Genomic DNA, 24,882 nt, shown 5'->3' with positions numbered 1-24,882 from the left:
ATCCTCCTTAAGCCACTTTCCCACTGAAGATGGCATTAAAGTCATTAGGACCCTAAAATTTAGGGCTCTGCCCTCAACCTCTCCTTCCTGCACCAAGAGCCCTGTACTTGCACTTGTAACTTTAGACATGATATTAATATTGCCAGCTCCCAGACTGGCTCCCACTTCATCCTCTCCTTCCACAGCCATGAGTATTTGCAGCTCAGAAGAGCAGTGGGGATCAGTGTCTCCTGCCAGGCTGCCAGGGAAAGCCCGGCCAGCGTCCCAGCTTCTCCCTGCCAGGGCATTTGACTACAAAGCCTAATTATGACTTGTGCACTTTATAAGTTTATTGCCCCACCTCGCAAAATTTGAAAGTTATCTGAGAGAATGAATTCAAAGGTGTGAAGCCAAGAAATAATTAAAAAGGGCGGGAGCGTGATTTCATCATATATTATGAGCACTTACCCTTCGGAAAGTCAAGACTAAATTAATCACAGCTAAAATATTTTACAAGCTTGTACAAACTCAACAGGGTCCTTGACTTAACTCCAGCATGTGTGGAAAAGAAAAACAGAGAAAGTGGAGAGGGAACTGTTAGAAGAAGCATGAAGAGCCCCAAAACAATCTTGGGAAACCAGAAATAGCATAATAGAATGGATTGGGTTGGAAGGGACCTTAAAAGGTCACCTAGTTCCAGCCCCTCTCCCATGGGCAGGGACACCTTCCACTAGACCAGGTTGCTCAGAGCCCCCATCCAGCTTGGCCTTGAACACTTCCAGGGAAGGGACAGCCAGACCTTGTCTTCAGGAAATAGCCAGAGCAGGGAGAGCAGCTGGGTAGGCACACGTGTACATGGGGAAGATGCAGCTCCTTGAAATTTCCTGGCTGTTCAACATATAAAGAAAACATCCCAGATGTGCAGGCATCAACTTGCTCTCCCCTGAGCAGAGATGTGGAGCAGCACTGTCTGTGCAGAGATGAAAGCCCTGTATCCTCTTCAGACAGCCAATCTCAGTAGTAATGGATTAAAGTGATTTAAGTAACTATACATTTAATAAGGTGAAAAGGGCAACGACACAGTTACATCTTGATTGTTTTGAACTACATATTGCTTTGCAATTTTGTCCCTGTTTTAAATACAAAAGTAGCACTTTTTGCCAGAGCTGACATGGTATAAGGATATAAGCAAGGCAAAGAACACAGAGAGAAGTACCATCTTTTATTAGTACATTGTCAGAGAATACAGATGAGCTTTCAGACACCAGGACCAGCAGACATGAGATCTTCATAGAGCAAGGACCATTGCTCTTTAAATACATAAAAACAAACAGACATGTTTATATACACACACACATAAAAACTTCCTACCTTGCTTTAAAATCTGAAATGTTTTCTCAGTGCTGCCAATAACAAATAAAGCTCAGATTTCCATTGGTTGCAGAAAAAAGATCACAGCTAAGAAAAAGACCATGGAAGACCCCAGCAGCAGCAGAAGATGCCCTTAGCTATTACCTACTGTGATTAGGGAAAAATGCTTTTTTTTTATTCTGCAGCCTCTCTTTGCCATTCTTTTCATCCACCTTGAAAATGATTCCAGAATTTAAGTAAATAGGGTCATCTGGGGGTTGTGTGCTCCTGGCTAAACATCCCTGGCCCCTCCCATGGGGAAAAAATAAAAAATCAAAATCAAGCAGCAACAAAGAGAAGTTTTTCAGTTTTCTAATGTTCCCTTCCCCCTTTCCTAATGCAAATTCAGAGCAGTTCCTGTAGAGACTGTAAACACCCACACAACTTTCCAGGTGGGGAAAAGATAAAAAAACCTCACACCAGTAAATCCACAACAGCAATTTCTTTACCCTTTCTTTGCGATGTCACTGGATATAAAATCTGTTGCTGCCTCACAGACAAACACACACAGAGCCTTTGGCACAAGGGAGAGATGTTTCGGGGCAGTGTGAGGATTTGATGGCTGTCTTAGCTTTCCTTGCACACTGAGCAGTCTGCATAACCTAATAGCATTAGCTTACTAACAGATATATTAATAGGTGTGGGGGGAGGGAAGGGAAGAGGGGAAAAAAAGCTACTAAAACACATTCCACCTACACATCTCACTACTAATCATAAACTCAGGTAGAAAGCAAATTGCTTCTCCAGGACCAGAAGAAGAAAAGAACAAAAAGGCTGAAGGGGGGAAAAGCACCTATTTCCATCGTTTTCTGGAAATATGCCAATCACTGTGTTTATCCATGACAGGGAATGAGAAAGTAAAAAAAAAACCCAAAAAACCAAACCTACAACAACAAACCAAACCCACCCCCCCCCCCGAAAAAAACAAACCAAAAAAACCAAGTGAAGAACTGCCACAACATCTTACAGTTTGCAATTTCAGAACGATAATGTTGGCCTCAGACTGATAGAAGGATTAGATTTAGCTGTAAAACAAGTAGTGCAGTTAACAGTTGCTGTTGGGTCTGGTGTTAGGATTAGAAAGCACTGCTAATCACAAGAAATGTAAAAAGATTAAGAGTTGTTGGTTGCCAGTAAGGTTTTAAAAGCATGTAAGTGCTCGAATTCATTTTGGGATTAAAATTCCTCAGCTGAAAAAAAAAAAAAAAGAAGAAAAAGAGGCTAGATCACAAACAGCAGCCAGTTCCACCTGCACTGCCCACAACCCTTTCCCAAGCATTAGAAGAGTTAAAAAGTGTGAAAATGTGAAATGTATGCCATGGCTCACACCAAATGGTCTCACGGCAGCTTTAGTGAGGAGAAGCAAGTACTTCTGTTCTGGTATCTATGATATATATACCTGTATCTGGCAATCTAAAACCTGTTTGAGTTGGGAGATTTTGCTTACCAAAAACCTACCTGGACACAGTGGAACTTTTAAAGGCACTGTAACAGAAACGATGATGGCATCTTGTATCTGCATCCTTTCAGAAGAAAGGGTAAGATGACATGTTGATCTCCTAGTTTTTTTCCAGCTTGTGTAGATTCATTACTAAGATCTGTTTATGCTCTTAGTTACCAAGGATAAGCAAAGCTCCCCATACAAAATAATGTGGAGTGTGCAAAATGAAACTCCCCAGGGGGAAAAAAAACCGAAACAGAAAAGAGAAAAAAATTAAGTTTGCAAAGACCTCTAAGTAAACACTAACTTTTAATACACAAATTTGCATTTTGGATGAAAAATTTTACTAAAAAGACATTTTAACCAGTGCAGACCACAGCATCCTGGTCAGACTCCCTTATGACAGAGTGGTCTCCATCAGCATCCAGTGCAAAGCTCATTGCTGGCATCCTTGGCCACCACCACCCCAAACTGCACAGTCACAGTACAACATCTCGAGGAGAACGCAGACTTCTGCAAAGCCTGCCAGGTTCCCAACAGGCTCAATGGACAGCCAAAAGGTGGTTGGAGGTGAAACCACCTAAAACTTGTCTCTCTCCCAGTGTCCCAAACTTATCCCATGATTCAGAGTAAAATTCAAGTGCTACCAGGACATTTTGTGAGTATTGGCTCTGCACAGATGCATTTCCTGCTGTGCCTCCAAGGAGCTCAGATGCTGATTCAGACCAGCCTCTCTTCAGTCATTACCTTCTGTAAATCTGGACCTTGCTATTCCTGGGGTTGGGGAGTGGTATGGACTAAGTCCACTTCATCATTTTCCACACAACTTTCAGTTAAGTGTTCCTGGTGCACCTTCCTGGATTTTCAGACTCTCTAAGCCTGCTTTCCCTTCTGTTGCCCCAAAATGAACATTTTTTCCAGATGCCTGTGGCAGCAGCAGAAATAACCATCTTCCAAGAGTTATAAAACAGTCATATTAAATAATAGAGGTGAAAGCACTGTGCATGATTTCTGCAGAAGTCTTTTCAGTAGAACAGATAAATTTATTCACTGCATTATGGAACAGTTTGAGAAAACAAGATCATACAATGTACACTGCCTCTATTTAAATTGTTTCATTTCTATTCATGAGTGCTCTGATTAGATACACTGAAAATATCATCAGTAAGAAATAAATAATTCTGCCAAATTAATAGTTGTTGATTTCTTTTACCTGAAAATGTAAGTAGCATCTCATTCACACTAGACAAAGCTACTATAATTTGGATATATAGATCTTGTTGGTTCAAGTTCACAAAACACACAGAGACAGGTGTGCATCTACATTTTCTTAATATCAAGCAACTTCTACAAAATTTTAAGTTCTTTCATGAGTGGAGAAGGGCTAATATGCACTTTGCATGGAGAGGCTTAGTAGACAACCAGGGTTTTTTTTTTCCTGTAGCTGTTTTCGCCAAATAGAGGGTTGAGAGAAATAAATTGCTTTAAATGCAGAAAATTGTTCAGAAATGGTATTTTAGGGAATTCAGGTGAATTTTCTGTATCGCACAAAATTAATCCAAGCTCAGCAAATGCTCTGTAATTAGAAACACCTTTAGAAAGGAAGCAGCCAGATGTAACCCTCACGAACATCTTTACATTAAGGGAGCTACTAACCAACCCCAAACCAGCTTCCCCAGGACCTCCCTCCCTGAAAAGTATTTTCCTGAAGAAGCGTGGGAAGGGGTGGATTTTTGCAAATGGAGCAGAATGTATTATTTCGCAGAAAGATCTAACTAATATTTTCTTTAGGAAAAAACAGACTAAAACACAGAGTTAATATTTTGTTTTAGACACTACAGAATGATGGATGACGAACGTCCACTCAGCTTATGAACATCTGAGAAAAAGCCCTCTACATTTTGAAAAATTCATCCAGTTTGAGTCAACAATGAATTTTTCTTCTAAGAATCAAATATAATTGCTGTAACATTTCAAAAAAATTTAAATGCACAGCTCACTACCTTAAGAGCAGCCTGTTTGTACAGCAGCCAAGTGATACACCTCAGAGAGCTACTGTTAGCTACTGAAGGGAAGATAAATCAAGAAAATGCTGAGTTGAGGTGCCATTTGACAGTTATTAGCAGAACAGGAGTAATTTGATGAAGGAAAAAAATCTGACAAAATCTCAGTTCACAGCAACAGATTTTGGAAGCCTATTTGCACATAAATTGGAAAAAATAATTCTTGCATTAGAAACTGATGAAGATGAAACAATATACCCTAAATGCTAACATATTTGAAATTATTTTCTTTGATTCAAAGCTGATAATCCTGTAACAGGCAGTAACTAAACAGGGGCTTTACCAGACTTGCTCTGCATGTTGAAGAGACTGCACAGCCTGATCCTGATCTGGGGCCATTCAACTATCAGAATAACTGGATTTACTGCTATTCGCACCTTTGTTTTTGCCATTTGAAAGCATCTACAGTGCACAGAACACTGGGCTGTGTTTTAAGCATTAGCGGCATAAATATCCCCTGGTGTACCGTATACTTCACCACTTCAGCCTTCCCGTAAATCAAGCATACAGCCAATCATCTTTTTTATGTTGAAGGCTAATGGCAACTCTATTATTCAAATTCAGGCTGTATAGAGCCACCTCTCCCGGGGATGTGAAGCAGCTCAGGAGCAGGCTTACTACTGAGCAAAGGAAGACTCAAATCTGGCCCTCATCTTCCCACTACAACCCCACCACCTCTTCCAATTTATCTGCATCTTTTGTTTTATCTTTTCCATGCAAAAGGCTTTTTAGAAAAAAACAAAACACCAAAACTCCTATAAGCAGGAAAAACAAATTAGAAAGCCTTTTCTGTTCCTAAAGAACCACCTCTTTGTGTCCTCATAAATGTTCAGTGTAAATGTTTTTGCTCACATACTCGTAAGCAGAGAAGCTGTTCTTTACTGCATTACAATTAGATGCATAGATTAAGAGATATCTTTCATGTCATTATATCAAACTATTCTACAAACATACAAAGGGATTTTATAGACTGTTGTCTTTTCTGCTTACTACTGAATTCTCACACTCAGCACAAGATGCAGTAAAAGTGAGCAGTACCTTCGCTGTGTTTACCATGTCCTCCAAGAACCATTAAAAAAAACCAAATAAAACAACGTAGCTATGATTTCAGCAGCACAAACTGTTCTCCCATGGGGTTTCTCTTTTTCCTCCCTCCCTCCACTCATCTTTCAGTTCATGAAGATAGGGAACGTGAAAACTAAATGGACTTATGTGTAAATAATTCATCTTTTCAGGCACATCAAACTAATACCTGAGTTCATGCAAGGGGCTGGCCAGATGTAGCTGATTCCAGTGGTATTTTAAACAGCATTCTGGAGAGCTAAGCACAAAAGGTTGTGAGGAAATGCTGAACAGCTGTGTTGATAGAGTTGTTTTTAAACAACACGTGTTGAAACTCTACCTATCCTTACTGAACACAGCTGACGGGGACACATTACCAGCCGTCCTGAACTGCCACTGCGTTTTGGAGACTCATGTCTGCACAAGAGAGGCTTGGTGAGCAGGGTGAGCTCTGGCACATCTTGGGAAGACGATGAGAATTACAAAAGCTGAGCATCATTTTCCTGCCAAGTAGCAGGAAAACATGTGGCAACATAAAGCATCTTTAGGAGCACGAGTCCCACAGGGCAGACATCCACACAAGCTGAGCTGATCCTATGAGCCAAGTTGCTTTAAAACAAAGTCCCATGGGGACTGGGAAGTGAAGTGGTGGTAGTAACTCTGCTTCTCTTTAAGCCATGAAGGAAAATAGAAAGTATTTTGTGTATTTTTAAACATCCTAAGCACAAACAATGGATTAGTTTTTGCGGGAAGTCCAGCAATTAACCTTTACTACCCTTGCAAGTCAAGTCATGTTTCTTGTGCTAAATAAACCATACCAAACTCCGGTGGCAAAAAAGAGCAAAAAGAAAATCTAGGGACTTGTGGTTTGGTTTTGTTTTCACTCTTTTAAAAGCCAAAATCTAAACCTTTACATTCTGCTTGCTTTAATAACAAAGTGGTCTCTCTCCTGCTAGAAGAGGCATCTGAAAAAGGAGACCAGGGAAATAGGTCTTGCGCACAACCAAGGTCTGTTCTTCTGATTTACAACAACTTCTCATTGTACAAACTGAATTAGAAAATGCAGCAAAGAAATACAATTAAATTTCAGGATAAAACAACCATTTTAGTAACAGTACTTTGCCTGCATAGGAAGTGGTTGCTTAAAGTGAAGAAATCATTTTGCCATGTGGAAACCTTGAGCAGGTTAGTAACCCACTACTGTAACAGAGATTAATTTCTGCAGTCAGGTTTGTATCTTCAAATTCACTGAAGTGGAGATTTATTGCAACAAAAACAGAGAAAACCACTGGAGGGATATGTTGGAAGTGCAGCAGGGCAAAAGGAAAACTAACAGAAAAAACAATATTCTTGGATTTGCAGTGCAACCTTCACTGATTTATTCCAAGAGAGTTTGTGTTTCCAGTCGAAATTAACATGGCTCATATGACTATAACTTAAATCACACAGAGATAAGATTTGGTGAAGAGTAAAGTTTTGCAGCACGTGCTTTGGATGACTTTCATTAGAAATAGCTCAAAATAACTTAAGAATTATCATCTTAATGACATGCTTACCCTTGAGGGGAAGTTTTGAGCCCTTCAGCAGAAAGCAACCTCACTGCAAGCAGGATTTTAATGGCTCTGAGTTACTGTTTATGCAGTGGGAGCTCTCCTTATCAAACATGTTTAAAAGTGTCCTCGTCCTAAAGTTGCCTTTACTGGGCATCCCATCACAAATTTATGCCTTCATGCTTTGCAGAGTAATTATGTCCATAGACCCACATAAGATGTCTGTGAGCAACATGGACTCTTCCACCTGGGTATTCTTCCCACATTATGTGGAAAAATTAAGTGCCTCATAGTCCTTGTGTGTGGAAGCCACTCTAAACCCAAATATACAACATTTTCTGTCTGTAACGTATATATAAAACACATGTGATGAGGAAATGTGCATTAATTGATTCCGACAAAGAACCACCACAAAGCAGTCCATCATCATAATGAAATGCTTACAATAATCCCTTTCGAATTATAGTTCTGACCCTTGGTGATGTGGAAAACAGTATTTGTTTCCTTACTTCAAAAACCAAAAACACTTGCTGCAATCTTTTGCTTGAAAGTTCAAAACTGAAATTGTTCTCACTCCAGCCCAGCTGACACCATTAATTGTGGAGAAGCTCGCTTCCAGAGGAAGTGGAATGTAAAAACAAAGTTGCTGTGACCTTAACAATAATCCTGTTTGCATATTACAATACATTTTCCTACTATAACAAGGCAAAGTCCCTTGTGTTCCGGTCAGAAAAAGTCATCTTCCAGTAAAAGCGTACTGTGATCAATAACATTTTCTTAATATATTATGTTATCTCCCACTGAAACACTTTTTCACTTGGCATTTCAGGCTGCCGAGTAGGGGAAATTCATGACAAAACTAAGATAGTAAATGAGATACTGCAAATTAATTCCATCCAAGAGCAATCTTTTAGTTCGTGAGCAATTTGACAAGCCAGTGTTGTCTGACTGCAGCAGAAGCTTTCTCAGCTTTCAAATATACATGACACAGAAGAATCTGCTCCACTGCCATACCGAACTTCACTTCAGCCTGCATAATTTTGTGTTAAAATACATTAGAGTTTCAACAGCCAACTCTGAGACCAGAACTGGCGGGGCATACTTTAAATATTAGTTTAGAAAACAGACTAAGAAGTCTGCCACATCAATCCTGTGAAATCCTGTTTTCAAGTTACAGCCCAAAGCATGGCAGGGCACAGGAATTCTGTGCTTCCTTAGAGGATTTGCCACAAACTCTCCTGCAACCTGATCCTGAAAAGGCCCAAGTGATGACAATACCAGGTGAAGGATCTCAGTTTGGTACTGGTAAGGTTCAAAGACAGCTTTATCACAATGGGCATTATAGTAAAGTGCTTCTCCATCTGCACGTCTGAACTCACTCTTGCTATGATGAGTAGCAGCTTTATTGCCCCCTTGGGGTTACTGTCCTTCCACAGGTTGAAAGGCTGACCTGCTGGCACACAGCCAGGAGCAGAGCCCATCATCATTTTAGCAACAGAAGCTGTGGATTTACTGAGAGCAATTGGTGCTCGGCATGGTCCAGGAAGGTGTGATCCCACAGGAAGGCTAGGGTGCATGCAGGATATTGGGATATTGTCAGTAGGATTACCTACACACACCTGATCTCAGCACGATTAGGTGCAGAATCACTGCTGTATTAATATTTCAGCATAAGGAATAAGGGGCAGGCAGCTGTTCAATATTCATGCCGTAGCAATGCTCTCTGTATGAATTCTCTAGCAGGAACATGTAAAGGCTGCACCATTACCCCGAAGAGTTTACCATCCAAAGCCCCAATTAAAGAGATCCTTTAGCATGTACCCTGTTTTAAGCTCACAGGGCAGGCTCACTGACTAATTGTATTCTTAGAGTGAAGGATGTGCTCCATTTTTTTACTAACTCAAGACTCATGTTGAAAACAACATAAAAGGAGTGGGAGAAAACAGATGAAAATTTAATTTATATCTGCAAATCCCAACACCTCACAAGATCAGAAACATGTAAAGGGCCAAAAAACTCATCTACCCAAGAAGTCATTCATAAAAGATAAACATCCTTTTTAAATGTGGAAGAAATTCATGCAGGGAAGATGCACAATATTCAGCTACAAAATAATTCCAAGAAGCTTCACGTACATTTGTGAGAAAGAGAAGGCAAAAATAAGATTGGTCCCACTGATAAGCAGGAATACAGATGGCATTATAAGCAAACTAGATGGGAAGGACAAAATAATCAGGGTTTTGAAGGACAGGACTAAGTTTATGTGGGTTCCTGGTTGTGGGTTTTTGTGATATTTTTTTCTTTTAAACAAAATAAATTAGGCAGCAAATCTTCATGTAAATGAGCACTTCTAAAACAGCCTTTCTAGGTGAATCATTTCTTTTACGATTAATAAAATCTGCAATCTGAGCAACAACATTCTGATGACTTTTTGCCATTTGCAATTATCGCTCATCCCAGCACCAGAAAGCTCATTATTATTAAAGCTGACAGAAAGAATACTTAACTGCTTTTATGAAAGGACTTACTTTTTAAAAGAATTAAGTTTCTAAGCTTTGTTTCTACTTCCAAATCTTCTGTGTGAAAAAAAGGCTATCCTAACAACCCTTGTGCTTGCCACCTTCGATTTCCAACACATAATTTGGATAAAAGCATCCAATTTGTACAGTAACACAAGACATTACAGAATAACACTTCTTAGGTTTAAAAGCAGCCTACAAAGAATATGGAGTTAACATAAAGCTGTGCAACTACAAACATATAGTTTATATCATAAAAATACATATTTTAACTTTTTTATAGCACTTTTCTCCTAAGTAACTAAAAGCATTTAACAGTTACTGTAGGACTTGTAGTACTCTTGTGAATAAGAGTGAATAATCTCTATTTTAAAGGCATGGAAGTCAAGGCACGACTATTTCTAAGACAGCTGTGGAAGAGACAGGAACAGGAACCACATCCAACTCCAAGCTTTGTGACTAAATCCACGTCTATTTGACATGTATTATCTACAGGCAGAAAGGAACACAGGTGTTTTTGTTTTGGCACCTACAGAGATGTTGGAGTGAGTGCTGTCTGTGCTTCACTCCATCCTTGCTCCCTGATATAACAGCACAGTAAAATCAGAGCCCTCTTTCAAAAAAAAAAAAAGAATAATAAAACCTCAAACACCAACACAGATACTGTTAAATGGATGCAAACTCAAAAAATACTGCCTGATTCATAGGTGCTTGGGAAACATTGATCTGAGCTCTTCATAATCATACATCTCCAGTTTGTCATGATTTAGTGGATGGTTAAAGGTCTGGAGCATGTGGTGAGCCAGAATCTTCCTAGGGTGTGCAGTAAGAGAGGCGACAGGCGCAAGCTTATATGAAGGGAAAATCTGGTAAGAGAAAAGGAAGAAGAATTCAGAGCAGGTGGCTAACCAGCAGGATGGCTGTGTGGGGAGGCTGCAGAGCCCTCATCCTCAGGAGTATTAAAGGACTTGCCTGGACATGGACACAGTCCTGAACAACCTGCCCTGCCTCTGCAGTTTGCCTGCTTCGAGCAGGAGTTTGGACAAGATGACCCCTCCAAGGTCATTCCCAAACTGAATTGTTCTTTGAATACCATCCCAAAGACAAGTGAGGTTGCTATTTGGTTTCTCTGCTGCATCCCAAAGCTTATCACAAATTCACACAAGAAGTGTGGCCCTGGATTTCTGGACTTTTTCTACTTTATTCAGCTTGCTTCTTCTCCTGAAAGGGATAAAATGGAACAAATCCAAATCTTTGCTTTCACCCACTTGAAAACTGTGAAAAATGAAAAGCAAAACACAATCACTGTGTTCAAGCTCCTAAAGACACGTGGTCATTTGAGGTCTCGCTTGGAGTTTACACACCTTCCTGACCCTCCCTCCTCCTAAGAAATACTCCAAAAAGCTATCAGTCTGCTGTGCAGGGAGACCCACAGTTATTAAAATAACTTCATCACTGAAACAGCTCTCAACTTCATTTCAAATTCCTTCCCACCATTCGCACTGTTGTAAGTGAAAATTAATTCAGTTTGAACCAGAAAACACTGGGGTTAAGTACTTCTTCAACTGGAATACAAAATCTGCAACCACACGTGACTTTCAGGATATACAGGGCTACAGTCAACATGCAGAAATACTTTTTATATCCTTCAGAAAAACTGAGTTGTAAGGTCTTTTAAGGGGAACAGCTGAGTGAGGAATATCCAAAAATGGGTGAGACAGACAAGTGTGCAATGCCTACATGCAGCCCGCTACCAGAAGGAGACAAGGAGAGTCCATCCTGGAACTCAGGCCCTTTTCAAACAACTTCTCACATGCAACAGAAGCCTCCAAGAGGAAGCCTGGATACACCTGCCTTCTCATTTCCAAATTACTAGTTTTCAAAATTCTTTTGTTATATATATGCTGTATAACCAGATCATAGGCACCATAGCAGTAACGCCCATGGGCATCCCACAGCCCAACAGAATCACTTTGCAGTAAGTGGATATTCAGCCTAAGATTATCCCAGACATTTCATACTGATGTGACTAGGAAATGTGGCAACTTATCACAAGCCAGATTTACTAGACATTCCCCACCACAGAAAGTGAATTAAACTGTCACTCATTTCTGTATGAGCTGCACTAGTGTAACCACTTCTTCTTGAGTTGGACAACACTTCTCTGAATTAAAGCCAAAACACTTTGTTGCAAGTTAAAGTCTTTATCCTCCTTTCTGTACATTTTCTTTTCCTTTCCACTGCTCTTATTTTCTGCTCAATTGTTTCTTCCCCTGACTTGGTATATTTACCCCCTTTTTGCTTCACTTGCCCCCCCCATTCTTTTGCTCCCCTCCTCGGTAGATATAAACAGAGGGATTTGGACAGGAGAGCTCCAGCCACCCTGGCCAAACTAGTAATTATGAGATCAGCACTGAACTACTGCTGCCCTTTTGGTCCTTCCCTCAAAGTATCAGTCAGCAAAGCTTCCAGGAGCACAGGACTATGTCTCCTTTCCCCAGGAACCATTTGATCATCATGTCCAAGCTTATTCCTAGAGTGTTTGTTCTCTGGCGTACCTCCCAACATATATGCTCTGTTAAAATACAGGAAAAGTGGATACGTTACTCATCGTGAGGGTGACTAAAAAAAGAAAAAGAGCAGAACTACCACTACAATTACAGTTGTTGGCATTGCAATTTGTAGCATCACACACACACATACACATGCAGGGACAAACAAAAAGAAGGAATATAAAATATGTCTTGTTCATAAATCAGACTCAATTTCCAGAAACAGTTTCATATATGTATTATTATTAAAGACACTATTTATAGCTGTGTACTGGCAGTACAGAAAAAAGCATTAAATACACTCTCTCATGCACACTTGTACACACCTAAGCATACACAAAATTTCCTGACCTATTGTGAATAACAATGGTAAGAATTGAAAAAAGGATTCTAAATTATCAGAGCTACATGTAAAGCTTTAAGCTGGCTGCTCATGGAAATAAACACATTTCCAAAAGTGTTTCACCGTTTCCAGAGTACAGCTCACGCACATTTATGGGAAGAGGTTGCCAGAAACATTATGACGAGGATGCACTGGGGATACTGAGGTGTTCAATAAGGAATCCTGTGAAGAAAGAGCAAACGCTGGAAGTAGGGAATGCATGACAGTGTATGAGAAAGATTAAACAGACTGAAAAAATGAAAAATAAAATAATATGGGACTTGGTAGTCTTGACAGACAGTGGGTACAATTTGAGCCAGCAATATGCCCTTCAAACAAACCCAAGCATGTCCATTCTGGGCTGCGTTGGTGAGAGCACAGCCATCAGGCCCAGGGAAGAAATCCTCCCCTCCCCTGCAGGATTTGTGAGCCCTCCAGAACAAGAAGGCTTTGACATACTGGACAAAGTCCAATGGAGGATTATTGGTGGCTAGAACAGAGGTCTCTCCCAGATCTCACTATGTTTTCCAATTTCCCAAAGGGAAGGTGCAAAGAGAACACAGAGAGCCTATTCTTGAAAGGGCAGCAATATGACAAGAACGAAGAAGCTGCAAAAATGAAAATTCAAATTATAAATGAAGAAAATATCCTTCATCAGGTAGTGAAACATGGTAACAGGGGTCTAACAAAACTTTGGAGTCTGCACCCTTGCAGATACTCAAAACCCAACTGCAACCTGTTTGAAGTGATCTTGCTCCAAGGAGGAGACTGAACTAGACAACTGCAGTTGTTTTCCAGCCTGAATTATACCAGAAAATTACGTATCTGGATGGAAGAAGCCAGACAGCTGATCAAAGGAGGCCAGGAGGACAAGAAATGGTGTAAGAGGGTAAGATTAGCTCCATAACGGAAAAACAGAGAGAAGTGCAAAAAGAAGCTAGAAAAGGGAATAAAGCAAGAAAAATAGCAGGTTGAAACAGAAGGTGAAAGCAGAGGATCAAGACTGAGGAAGAGGCAAAAATAAAGAAAAATCAAATCTCTGTTCACAAAACTGAACTTCCCTCCTGTAGGCAGGAGGTGAAAAATTCCACGAGAGTCACTCAACAATGAAGTATTAAAGTTTCTACTGTAATGTGCGTAGTAGAATTGGATAAGAGAGGGAATCAGTTCTTTCTTTTCCCTCCCCATGACCCCAAGAAACCGACTAACCTTTAATCTCCCTTTTCCAAATATTTGAACTCAATCTTGCAAACTTCACGGATATTTTTACTACGTACACGTCCTGGGGTGACGTTACGAAGCCGCTTTATTCCTTAACCGTGCGCTCAATGCCCAAGGACGCTGTGCCCTTAACATGGACCCAAGGGGGCAGTTGAACGGCTCAGCCCAATGGCTCCAGGGGCTCGGGAGGGAGTGGGCTGGGAGCGCTGTGCTGCTTTTTGGTTTCCTTTCTGTTCCAGCTAGCTGGGAAAAGGTTCTTTTGGGTTTTTTTTCTTGTTCTTTTTTCCCTTCCTTTCCCCTTGCCTCACTGCCTCCCTTCTCTCCTCGCTGGTCCAGGGAGCCTGCAGGGTGGGCCCGGCTGGTCCGAGACTGGGGGTCTGTTCCCTCTCTGGGAATTTGTTGTATTTTGAGGGTTTTTTTTATCCTGTTCTACCCTGGTTTTTTTGTGTGTTAATAAACAGTTTGGTTTCTTTTTCCCACTTTCACTTCTTGTGACCTGTTTGTCTCATTGACGGAGGAAAAGGGGAGGCCCTTTTCCCTTCGGAGGAGACACTCACTCCAGAGTGTTTCCTCCTGAAGTTTTGTCTCAATGACCGAGACAACACACTATGAAGAACATATCACTTGGAATATAAAAATACATGCACTTTTATCAGCTTAAAACTCCAAGTTCACAACACCCAAACAAGCCTCTTACAGCTTTTTACAGTTTTATAAGATATGGCCCCTTGAGTCTAGGCCTATATACACAAAAAAATTTGCTCCCTCTTGGAGCTACACCACCAAATTCAAATACTCCTGATCAGGTTTACAGCATTAGCATTTATCATGTTACAATATTTTTCTATTATAACACAGATGGTCAGTTGCACGTGCTGCAATAGGGACTTGCTGCCATCACTGAAAGTGAAAGCAGAGCCCAAATTGTGTTTGTGTAAGCAAGGAAGAGACCATGACCAAAAACCCACAAAAAAAAGAGACATCTGCACACTTACCCTGCGATATCCAGAATCTGTATCAAAATCAGCCTCAGGTGTAACAGTCAGTAAACAGGACAGCAAACCCTTGCATTTAGCAGAAGATTTCTGGGAAGCCAGATTACCTAGAAAGAGTTGAAAAGAGTTACTTTAATACACAAAGATGAAATCACCTAGGCATAATGAGAACAGGCTTCAAATGAATCACAGCACCAGAAAAAAATAAAAAAGAAAGCTGCTCAATGGGAGACCACCATGATCAGCATGGAGAACTCAAACCCCAGAAGGCGACAGAAAATTTGTTACAAAGCACGGAGAGTTAGATGCTGATAGATGCTCAGGGTTTAGCAAAGAACATCTAATACCCAAGATAACATGGTGTTAACCCTCTAATCAAGGATGTGGAGGAGACCAGAAAGAGCACGATATTTTGCTTAATTAGTTGCTATCAAAGAGAGGATGAGTTCAAGCACTTGCAAAAACAAGGCAATCTAAGACTATTTAAAAGTTTAATAGCATTCTAGAGTCTTTGGTAACACACAGTTTGCCCATGAAATCAAAATAATCCCTGGAGATAAATTTAAAGGAATATATCTCATTTTAATGCACAGAGTAAAATGACTATTCATTAAAGCAAAGCAGTTTTATCCCTACATTCTCCATCTCACATGCAATACATACTGAAGTAATCTTTATGACAGGAAGTGGCATGTAATCCTGCAAGAATGAACTGCTGTTGTTATCTGTAAATCAATACAATTTTTTTTTTTTTAAGTGGATATAACAGTGCCTATTGATTTCATGTTTTTAGCACTGGAGTTTCAGTTTCTACCAAGAAGATTCTTACAATGACAAGATTGCTGCATACATGTAATTGAGTTGATACAATCTGAATCTGAAGTTTACAGTGCACTTCTCTCTGCAATGCAATCAGGGCTCCTATCCCAATGCCTCAATTTAAGCCTTTTTTTCCTTTTATATAATCTTTATATTTTGTGGCTTTATAATAATTTTGAAGTGGTAGAGTAACACTTCACTAATCCAACCTGCAAGCTATGGAAAGTTTACCATGCAAAAACATCCCCTTGGAAGTTATCTCCCTACCCTGCTAGGATATTATTTCGGAATATTTGTATGACTTTTGTTATGTTTAAATATCCTGACCAAATAATTTCCCTTGTGAAAGCCTGAAACTGGTTCAGTGCTGAATATCTACAGCCCAAAGAGGTGTGGTGAAGTTGAGGACGGTAAGGGTACAAGAGACAGAAGCACACAGAAAAACTAAATGACTTATCCAAGGTCACTTTGTGGATCAGTCAGGCAATGAGCCCCATTAAGAGTTTAATAAAACTGCTAAATTCCTACTATATTTCTGCAAATGAAGCATATAGCAACTTTGGCTTGACTAGCTGACCAAATGGCTCATGCTGCAATGAATGATCTGTAATGAGAGCTGGCTGAGAGGCACAATGCACCATCAGCCTGAGAAACGAGGGGGAAAAAAAAGATCAGACCACTAAAAAAAAGTTTAAAAGGATGAGATTAGGGCTAGATGAATAACATCCCAAATCAGGTTAGGAAAGCTAAAGTGCTGAGAGAATTAAATCTGGCCAAGGACATCAAGGGCAACAACAAATGCTTCTATAGGTATTTCTGTGACAACAGGGAAGACTTGGGAAAATGTTGGCCCTCTCCAGAAGGAAATGGGAAATCTAGTTACTTGGGATATGGAGAACATTAAGATAGTCAGTGACTTTTTTGCCTCAGTCTGCAGTCACAGGCGCTCCAGCCACACTGCCCGAGTCTCAGGCAGGGACTGGGGGAGTGAAGAACCATCCACTATGGGATAAGATCAGGGTCAAGACCATCTAAGGAATCTCAAGGTGTTCAAGGCCAGGCTGGATGTTGGTTAAGCAATCTGGCCTAGTGGAAGGTGCCCTGCCCATGGCAGGGGGCTTGGAACTATATGACCTTTAAGGTTCCTTCCAACCCAAAGCATTCTGTGATTCAATAAAACACATAGAACGTTTACATGCAGAAAAAACTGAGAGCTGTCTAACCACTAGCCAGCTACGTATTAGTTTCTTGAAAACATAAAATAATAAAAGAGGAAGCACATGAAAGGCTGGGGAAGGTGTGGATATGTAAACATCTTAACCACATTATTGCTCATCATTACAGTTCATTCCATCATACAGAGCTCCACGCTCTTCCTGAGCCTGTCTTCTTCACAGGTCTAGATTCATTTTGGAGCTAAGGATTTTCACATAGCTGGTCTATGTATTTATCTATTTAACACTTCTTAAATACATTGTTGTGACTTTTTAATTGAGTATTTCTGACTTTCACAAGATGACTAAGGAATATAGCATGGACTGCCTAAAAGCACTCAGACAAAAATAGAATCTTTTCTTAGTTTTGCTTTTAGTTTGTTGAAAAGAGCATTGTTTTCATGAGGCAGTTTATGGAAAGAAAAAAGGGGAAATTACTCAGGGGAGTAATTTCTGTTTTGCATGGTGACTCATCCCATCATAGTTACCCTATCATCTCCAAGGGCAACACTAGGCCAGAGCTACTCTGAAAGATCTCCTTAGGGAAACACACACTTCTCAAAGCCACCTCAGGACTCTCGTTCCAGAACTTCACAGGACAGGAAAAAAACCTTTGAGAGTAATAAAAATAAAATGGGTTTCAGATAGGGAAGAAGCCTGAGAAGCCAATGACAGTTTTGTATGAAGGAAACCTTCTTCTATCTCACCTCAATAATGAAAGACATGAAGAATATTTACAAAGCATATTGCAGGCTCTAGACAGTGATACAGAAAGGCAAAATAGAACTCAGAGCTGGATATGGGGCATCTGAAGAAAGAAGAATCAGAAGGAAACGAAGGAGCAAGAAAGGCAATTACTTGTCACCATGAAAATGGTATGCAAAGACAGGCCAAAGTTCAAAATCTGTTTGCTTACTCTTGGACACACAGTTCCAGAGAAGTGCAAAAATCATTTGGGGAAATAGGACGACAGACTTAATGGTCTTTAACATACTACAATTTACATTATTTACTAGTATTTGGGTGAGTTTTGCTTTCCCTGCGTTAGAAAATCTTGGCTGTTTATAGGAAGGGATTTTAAGCTCACCAAAACTTTACTGCAGTTACCATTGAGGGGGAGCAGCATCTGCCAGGCAGTTCTGAACCACTAAAATAATATATTGAAACTGGAAAAGGCAGAAACACAGCAAGGAGCTTTCAACAGCAAACCCAAAGGTTGTCTCTCATCATAGCATACTATCCTGCACAGAAGTAAAACCCCTATTCCCTCCATTCAATTGTCTTGAAGGTGCCTTACAGGAGCCTACAGCAGCAGCCTCATCTCTCCTTCGGGAGCCTAACTACTGCAAAATGGACAGGTTAAGTATTCTGTCCTGTGCCTAAGCTTCTAAATTAAGTAACTTGAAGCAACTGGATCTAAAGCTACCTACTTTAGACACTGCACCACTTCCTTCCTGAAGGAGAGAGCTCTTTCTTCAGCTGCAGGCTGCTTCTATAGAAGGTTGGCATCAGCTCACCTCTCATCAACATGAATATCTTCATGAAGGGATGGAATAATCAGAAGAGCCTTTGGCATGAAAGACCTGGTCAGTGAGAAGCAGGTCTGGATCTTTTGGAGAGAGCAGCTGTCATCAGTTGGACTCCCCTCTACAGTTCTGGGTTGGCCAAAGAAGAATTCTCATCAAGGAGAATTGCCCCAGCAAACGATGAGATATGGTGACAGCACAAGCAGCTAGCAGAAAGCTCAGCTCTAAGTAGTAAATCAGAAAAGAGGGTGAGGGAGACAATGATTTCATACGATGTCAAGCCAAACCCACAATTTTTTTATGCAGCAAGACACTGTTTCAGAGCTTCTCTGTCACAGACAAAGTATCCAAAAGCAATACAGCGGATCTGAAGAAAGGTAAGGAGCAGGCAGCAACATCTGGCAACTCAGTACTGTAGTGAGGAACTCATTGTTCCAGAGCCTCCCTGAATAAGAGATCACTTAACAGCAGAGGTACACAACATGGACAACACTGAGGATTCAATGCTTCATGCAGTGCCTTCCCACATCTCACTTGTGGTTGAAAAAAGCATTTGGAAAAGACGAAGGATAAAGCCAAGGATGTGGATATAGTTACTGTAGGTTAATTAACCAGAAAAAGTTAACACAAAAATATTTTATGAAAGCTTGCCTGTGCAGACAAGCTATAAATCAACTCTGAAGCAAAAAGTGCTTTAAAAATGCCCTTTACAAGATGCTCTGCCCTGTGAACAACCTCCCCCATGTCAGGTACCACAGCCTGGGGCAGGGGCTGAAGAACAGGAACGAAATACTGGCCAGCGAACACCCTCTCTTTGCAAATAAACAAGGCAAAGGAAAGCAAATCGGGGGCCGGGGGGGGAAGACTCCAACATAAAGTACAAACTTCCTAGGCAAGCTTTGTAGAAGTCTCACAGGCAGCAGAAGGGTGCTATAGGCAGTGTATCTGCCAAATCACAACAGTCACTGCACACAGCCAAGCTGAGCACGCCTGGGAAGTTGTCTGGACACGAGAGGTAAATACGGACCAACACCCCCAAAGCTGTCAGTGCTGCCAGGTAAGGGACAACTGTGTGCTGTTATCTTACTCTGTTATCTTTGGCATGTTTAGCATGAAAAGCTCTATAATGCCTGGTGTGACCTGTTGTCCTACTGTTGCCAGAACTGAGCAAGTGGTCTGAGAAGGGACTAATTACAGATCCCACAAGAAGCTACACAGAAGTTCACCAGAGCTGCAGCCAAGAGCTGCAGGCTGGGATAGAAAAAATAAAACGCAGGGCTGGAAATGAAGGATGCATCCATTTTCACAGTCCAATCTGGCTTTACTGGAAGGAGTGACTGCTCTGCACCACGATGTCTCCAGAATACTATTGTTATGTTTACCCTAATATATTATTTATTACAGAATTTGCAGCTCTCTCTTTTCCCCAAATGACAACCAGCCAACTACTAATTTGCAAGCTAAAATGCTGCGAGGTCTGCAGATCCCAGGGCATTTGCAAGCCATAAGGATTCTAAAATGCTTGGGAACAGCCTGGCAATGCTGCCAGTCCTCACTAAGGTCCAAAGAATTTAAGCCACAGCCACCTAAACTAAGAAACTACCTGAGAAAAAATGACTTGAGAAGAATGTCTGCACAGGCACATTGTTCAAATATTTATAGAAAACTTTTTAGCAGCAACAAATGAGAGCATCCCTGTACTATCAGCTCTGAGTTTGAAATGGTAATTGCTGGATACCTGAGGCTACTTGGCATGTTTTACTGAAAGTTTCTCACAATCACACTCACATCTCTGAAAACAGGCTGGGAACTGTGAACACCTCTTTATCAAAGATTTACACACACACAGTAACCCTGAGGTCACTCTGTGCAATAGTTGAAGTCCTCCAAAATCGAATGCTGGCCTGTGCCTCAAAGCATTAAGAAGTGGAAAGGGAAGGGGGAAATAATATTCACATATACATTGACAAATAAACTCCTCCTATGACATCACATAGCTTTTGAGAAAACATTTGTGGTTTAGAACTGGCTGTTGAGTTTGTATTCCTGCCTGGATAATCACTTCTTTAAAAGGAAGTATACACCAATAATATTCATAGGGAGCTTCATAAGAGCTTGGCAAACAGTTCTGACAAAACAAAAACCTCAAACAGAAGGATTACTCATAAAATGCTACATCAACAACTCTTGACAGACATCTGGATTATGCTGCTCTTTAAAGGGGAAAAACAAAGATGTCACTTCGAAGTTTAAATGGAAACAGTAAAATATGCCATTAAAAATACCACATCATAAACAAAGCTATTTTTGCGAACTCAAATGCAATGAGCAATTATGACAAAGTTTGCCAAGATAATTTACAGATGCATTTTTATTTAAAAAATGCTTTCAAAACACTAAAAGATGTACAGATATTACAGGTTAGTAATGAGTTTATAGACCTAGAGGATCAGATAGACAGCATTAATAATCTATCAAGTCCCATCTTTTTCTTTAAAAAAGAAAAGTTGATGCTGGAAATGAAGTCAAAGCATACACACTAAACCAACTGAACAAAGTTCCAGAAAGAAATGCAGAGAGACACTTTAGGAGCCCATCCTCAGAGCATGTAATTCACTATCCCTCCCCTAAACCACGTTAAACATAGAATTGCTTTATCCAGATGACATTAAGCTCTGTGGTATGCTGTAGTTAAGACTCAAAATGAGATCACTATGAGGATGCAAGTAAAAACTTTAACTCATTTCAAGTTTATTTGTTTTTTAATTCCCATTAAAAGCTCAAGGAAAGCTATTGATATGTCTGGGCTTCAAAAAAAGATATGTAAACTATTCCCATGCAAAAATAAAGCACTGAAAAGACTGTTTATTCAAAAATTACAGGGCTCTAATGGATCATGTATGTTCAGTTAAAAATTTTTAACCCTGATAGTGAGGGTTCTTTGAAGACAAATACATACAGTCTGGAGAAAAGGGTAGATTGCCTTAGAGTCAACTTCGCAATTCACTGAAGTCCACTACGTTTGCTGGAGATTGGATGAAGGTCACAGAATCACAGAATGGTTTGACTAGAAGGGACCTTAAAAATCATCTCATCCCACCTCCCTTGCCATGGGCAGGGACACCTTCCACTAGACCAGGCCACTCCAAGCCCCATCAAACCTGGCCTTGGAACACTTCCAGGAATGGGACAGCCATAGCATCTCTGGGCAACCTGTGCCAGGGCCTAACCACGCTCACAGGAAAAAATTTCTTTCTAATACTTAATCCAAATCTGCTCTTCCATTTTAAAGCCATTCCCCCTTGTCCCATCACTGCATGCCCTTGTAAGAAATACCTTTCCCCTTCCTTATTGCTGCCTTCCAGTACCGGAAGGGGGCACACAAGGTCTCCCTGAAACCTTCTCTTCTCCAGGCTGAACAACCCCAGTTCCCTCAGTCTTTCTTCACAGGAGAGATACTCCAGCCCTGTGATCATCTTTATGGCCCTAATAACAAGATCCTTGGTGACTTTAAGCTGCAAGTGCACTCTGCTGGATCATGTCCAGCCTCTCACCCACAAGCACTCCCAGGGCTGCTCTCAATCCATTCTCCACCTGTCTTGTATTTGTGCTTGGGATTTCCCTGATCCAGGTGCAGGAGGACCTGGCACTTGACCTTGCTGAACTTCATGAGGTTCCCACAGTCCCACCTCTCAAGCCTGTGCAGGTCCCTCAGGATGGCCTCCCTTCCCTCCAGCGTGTCACCTGCAGCACACAGCTCAGTGTCACCAGCAAACCTGCTGAGGGTGCCTCAGTCCCACTGCCCATGCTGCCAATAAAGACATTAAACAGCACTGGTCCCAAAACTGACTCCTGAGGAATGCAGCTCATCAGTGCTCTCCATTTGGATATTGACCCCTTGACCCCAACTCTGAGTGCAACCAACCAGCCAATTTTTTATCCACCAAGCAGTCCAGCCATCAAATTCATGTCTCCATAGTTTATAGACAAAAATGTCACATGGAACAGCATCAAATACTTTGCACAAGTCCAGGTAGATTACATCAGTTGTGCTTCCCCTATCTACCACTGATCTTAACCCCATCATAGAAGGTCACCAGATTTGTTAGGCATGACTTGCCCTCAGTGAAGTCATGCTGGCTGTCACCAGTCATCTCGTGATTTTCCATGTGCCTTAGCATAGTTTCCAGGAGAATCTGCTCCATGACCTTGCCAGGCACTGAGATAAGACTGACTGTTTTATAGCTCCCCATGTCTTCCTTTTTTCAAATATTTATTTTTTTCCAGTCAGTGGGAGCTTCATGAGACTGAAAAAACTTATCAATCTGATGCATGGTGGTTTTAGTGACATCATCCACCAGTTCCCTAAGAATCCATGGATACATTTCATCAGGTCTCACGGACTTGTGCCCCTGCAGCTTCCTTAGATGTTCTCAAATTTGTCATCTCCAACAGCAGGTGGTTCTTAATTCTACCAATCACCACCTTTAGCATCTGCAACTCAGGCAGTGTGGCTGGAACACCTGTCAGTGAAGACCAAGGCAGAAAAATCACCTGTCCCTGCCCTCCTTTTAATTCTGTCCCATAAGCTCCCCCAATCAGCTTCTCACCACTCCCCAGGCAGAGCTCCATGCCCTCCAGCTGGCCATTTACACTTCTTCCTCATCTCCACTTCCTGCACTTCCTAAAGAGCCTGCTTCCTTCTATTCCAACACTCCAGCCACAGGAACCACCCCGGCATGTCTCCACAATGCCAGTAAGATCATGGCCCTGCAGGCATGCACATCTCTAACTCCTCTTGTTTACTCCCCTCGACACATCTGCACAGTGGCATTAAGATGGGCACCTGAGGAAGCTGGCTTGGGTTCAGGTGCTCTCCTGCAGACCTGCAATCCCCTCTCCAAGCTCTGGGCATTTCTTGCTGGCACTGCCATCAAACTGACAGGAGTGGGATGGATTAAGGTTCCCCTCCACTGGCAACTTTAGTTTAAAGCCCTCTAAACTTGTAGTTTAAAAGTAGCAGGCAAGTAAGCACATTTGTTGAAGCATCTTTATTTCTTTACTGAAGAAAAGACCAGCAAAAATACCTTCTTCTGAAATAGTTCGAAGGCATTGAGATTAAAAGACTGAAAGTTTTAGGACAGCTTGGGTAACACATTTTCAATGTCAATGCTTCACTGAAGCAGCTGGAGAGACTCACAGTCAAAGCACTGAAACATTTGAGACTGAGGAAGACCTCAGCTTCTTTGACACCATGAACTGACTTTCTGCAGTTCAATGTCTTTTCCAGATATTTGTCAAAAGTCAAGAGAAGCAGAACAAAGCCTGTTGGTTTGCCATTTCCTGGTTGCTTTTAATACAAAGTCCTACTCTTCTGGTAAGACTCTCAGAGACTGCTGGGGAGTCAGGTAACTTAACCAACTGCAGGTGATGTAAGGGCAGCCAGATCCTGCCTTTTGCAGTGTGGGAGAAATGCTATTAGGCAGCTGGAGAGCAGCAGGATAGGATCAGGCTGCTGCTGCAAAAAAGTCAGGATGGTGGCAAAGAAGTACTTGGCTCTTCAGAGTCTTTGTGTCCCTCCTCGTCTTATGTGAAGCCCTGCATAACGCCAAGAAACCAAGCAGGAACTGCACTTGGTTCACGATGTACCAGAGACATGAGGGATGATGACAGCTCATTCTGTTGAGTCTGATGCTACAAAAAGGAAAGTGAGAGCAAAGTACCATAGCTTGGGAACAACAGCCTGTGCTCAAAAGGGCAAAAGCAACCATTTCTCTTACGATCTGAACTAAGGTACAGAGTAGTCTGAAGGGTGAAAGGGCAACCAAGGTGATAACACTGCTACAGGATTGCATGACCAGCAACATGCTGCATCACAAAAAGATTTTCAAAACCATCAGTGTCTACCTAGAGGATTTACCCTGTGGATATAGAGGGATTGACAGACATCACCTCTGAGTCCCCAAAAACAGGCTATATTTTTGTAATGAGTCTGAGAGCTTGACCAGAACAGGGAAAACCATATCCTCTTCACAGGGACCAACATACTTTTTACAGACTGCATAATTGTAGCAGTCCTTTTTTGACTTCAGTCTGATTCTCTTGCGTATTATAAGGCACAGGACATAATTTGTTGCCTTTTTCAGGAA

The 24,882-nt window shown here is 41.2% G+C and overlaps 1 protein-coding gene across 1 annotated transcript in view; it reads right to left on the bottom strand.

Moving 5' to 3' along the window:
- Nucleotides 1-24,882, bottom strand: part of KLHL29 (kelch like family member 29) — a gene marked incomplete at its 3' end in the record, with an annotated part of 389,918 nt that overhangs the window by 307,628 nt on the left and 57,408 nt on the right. Inside the window, exon 2 of the mRNA XM_082277061.1 lies at nt 15,175-15,281. The remainder of the gene's footprint in view (nt 1-15,174; nt 15,282-24,882) is intronic.

This window comes from Coloeus monedula (genome assembly GCF_965178545.1).
Source record: "Coloeus monedula genome assembly, chromosome: 2".
NCBI lineage: Eukaryota > Metazoa > Chordata > Aves > Passeriformes > Corvidae > Coloeus > Coloeus monedula.
Note: the sequence above shows the minus strand (reverse complement) of the source record. Positions and strands in the feature narration are given on the sequence as shown.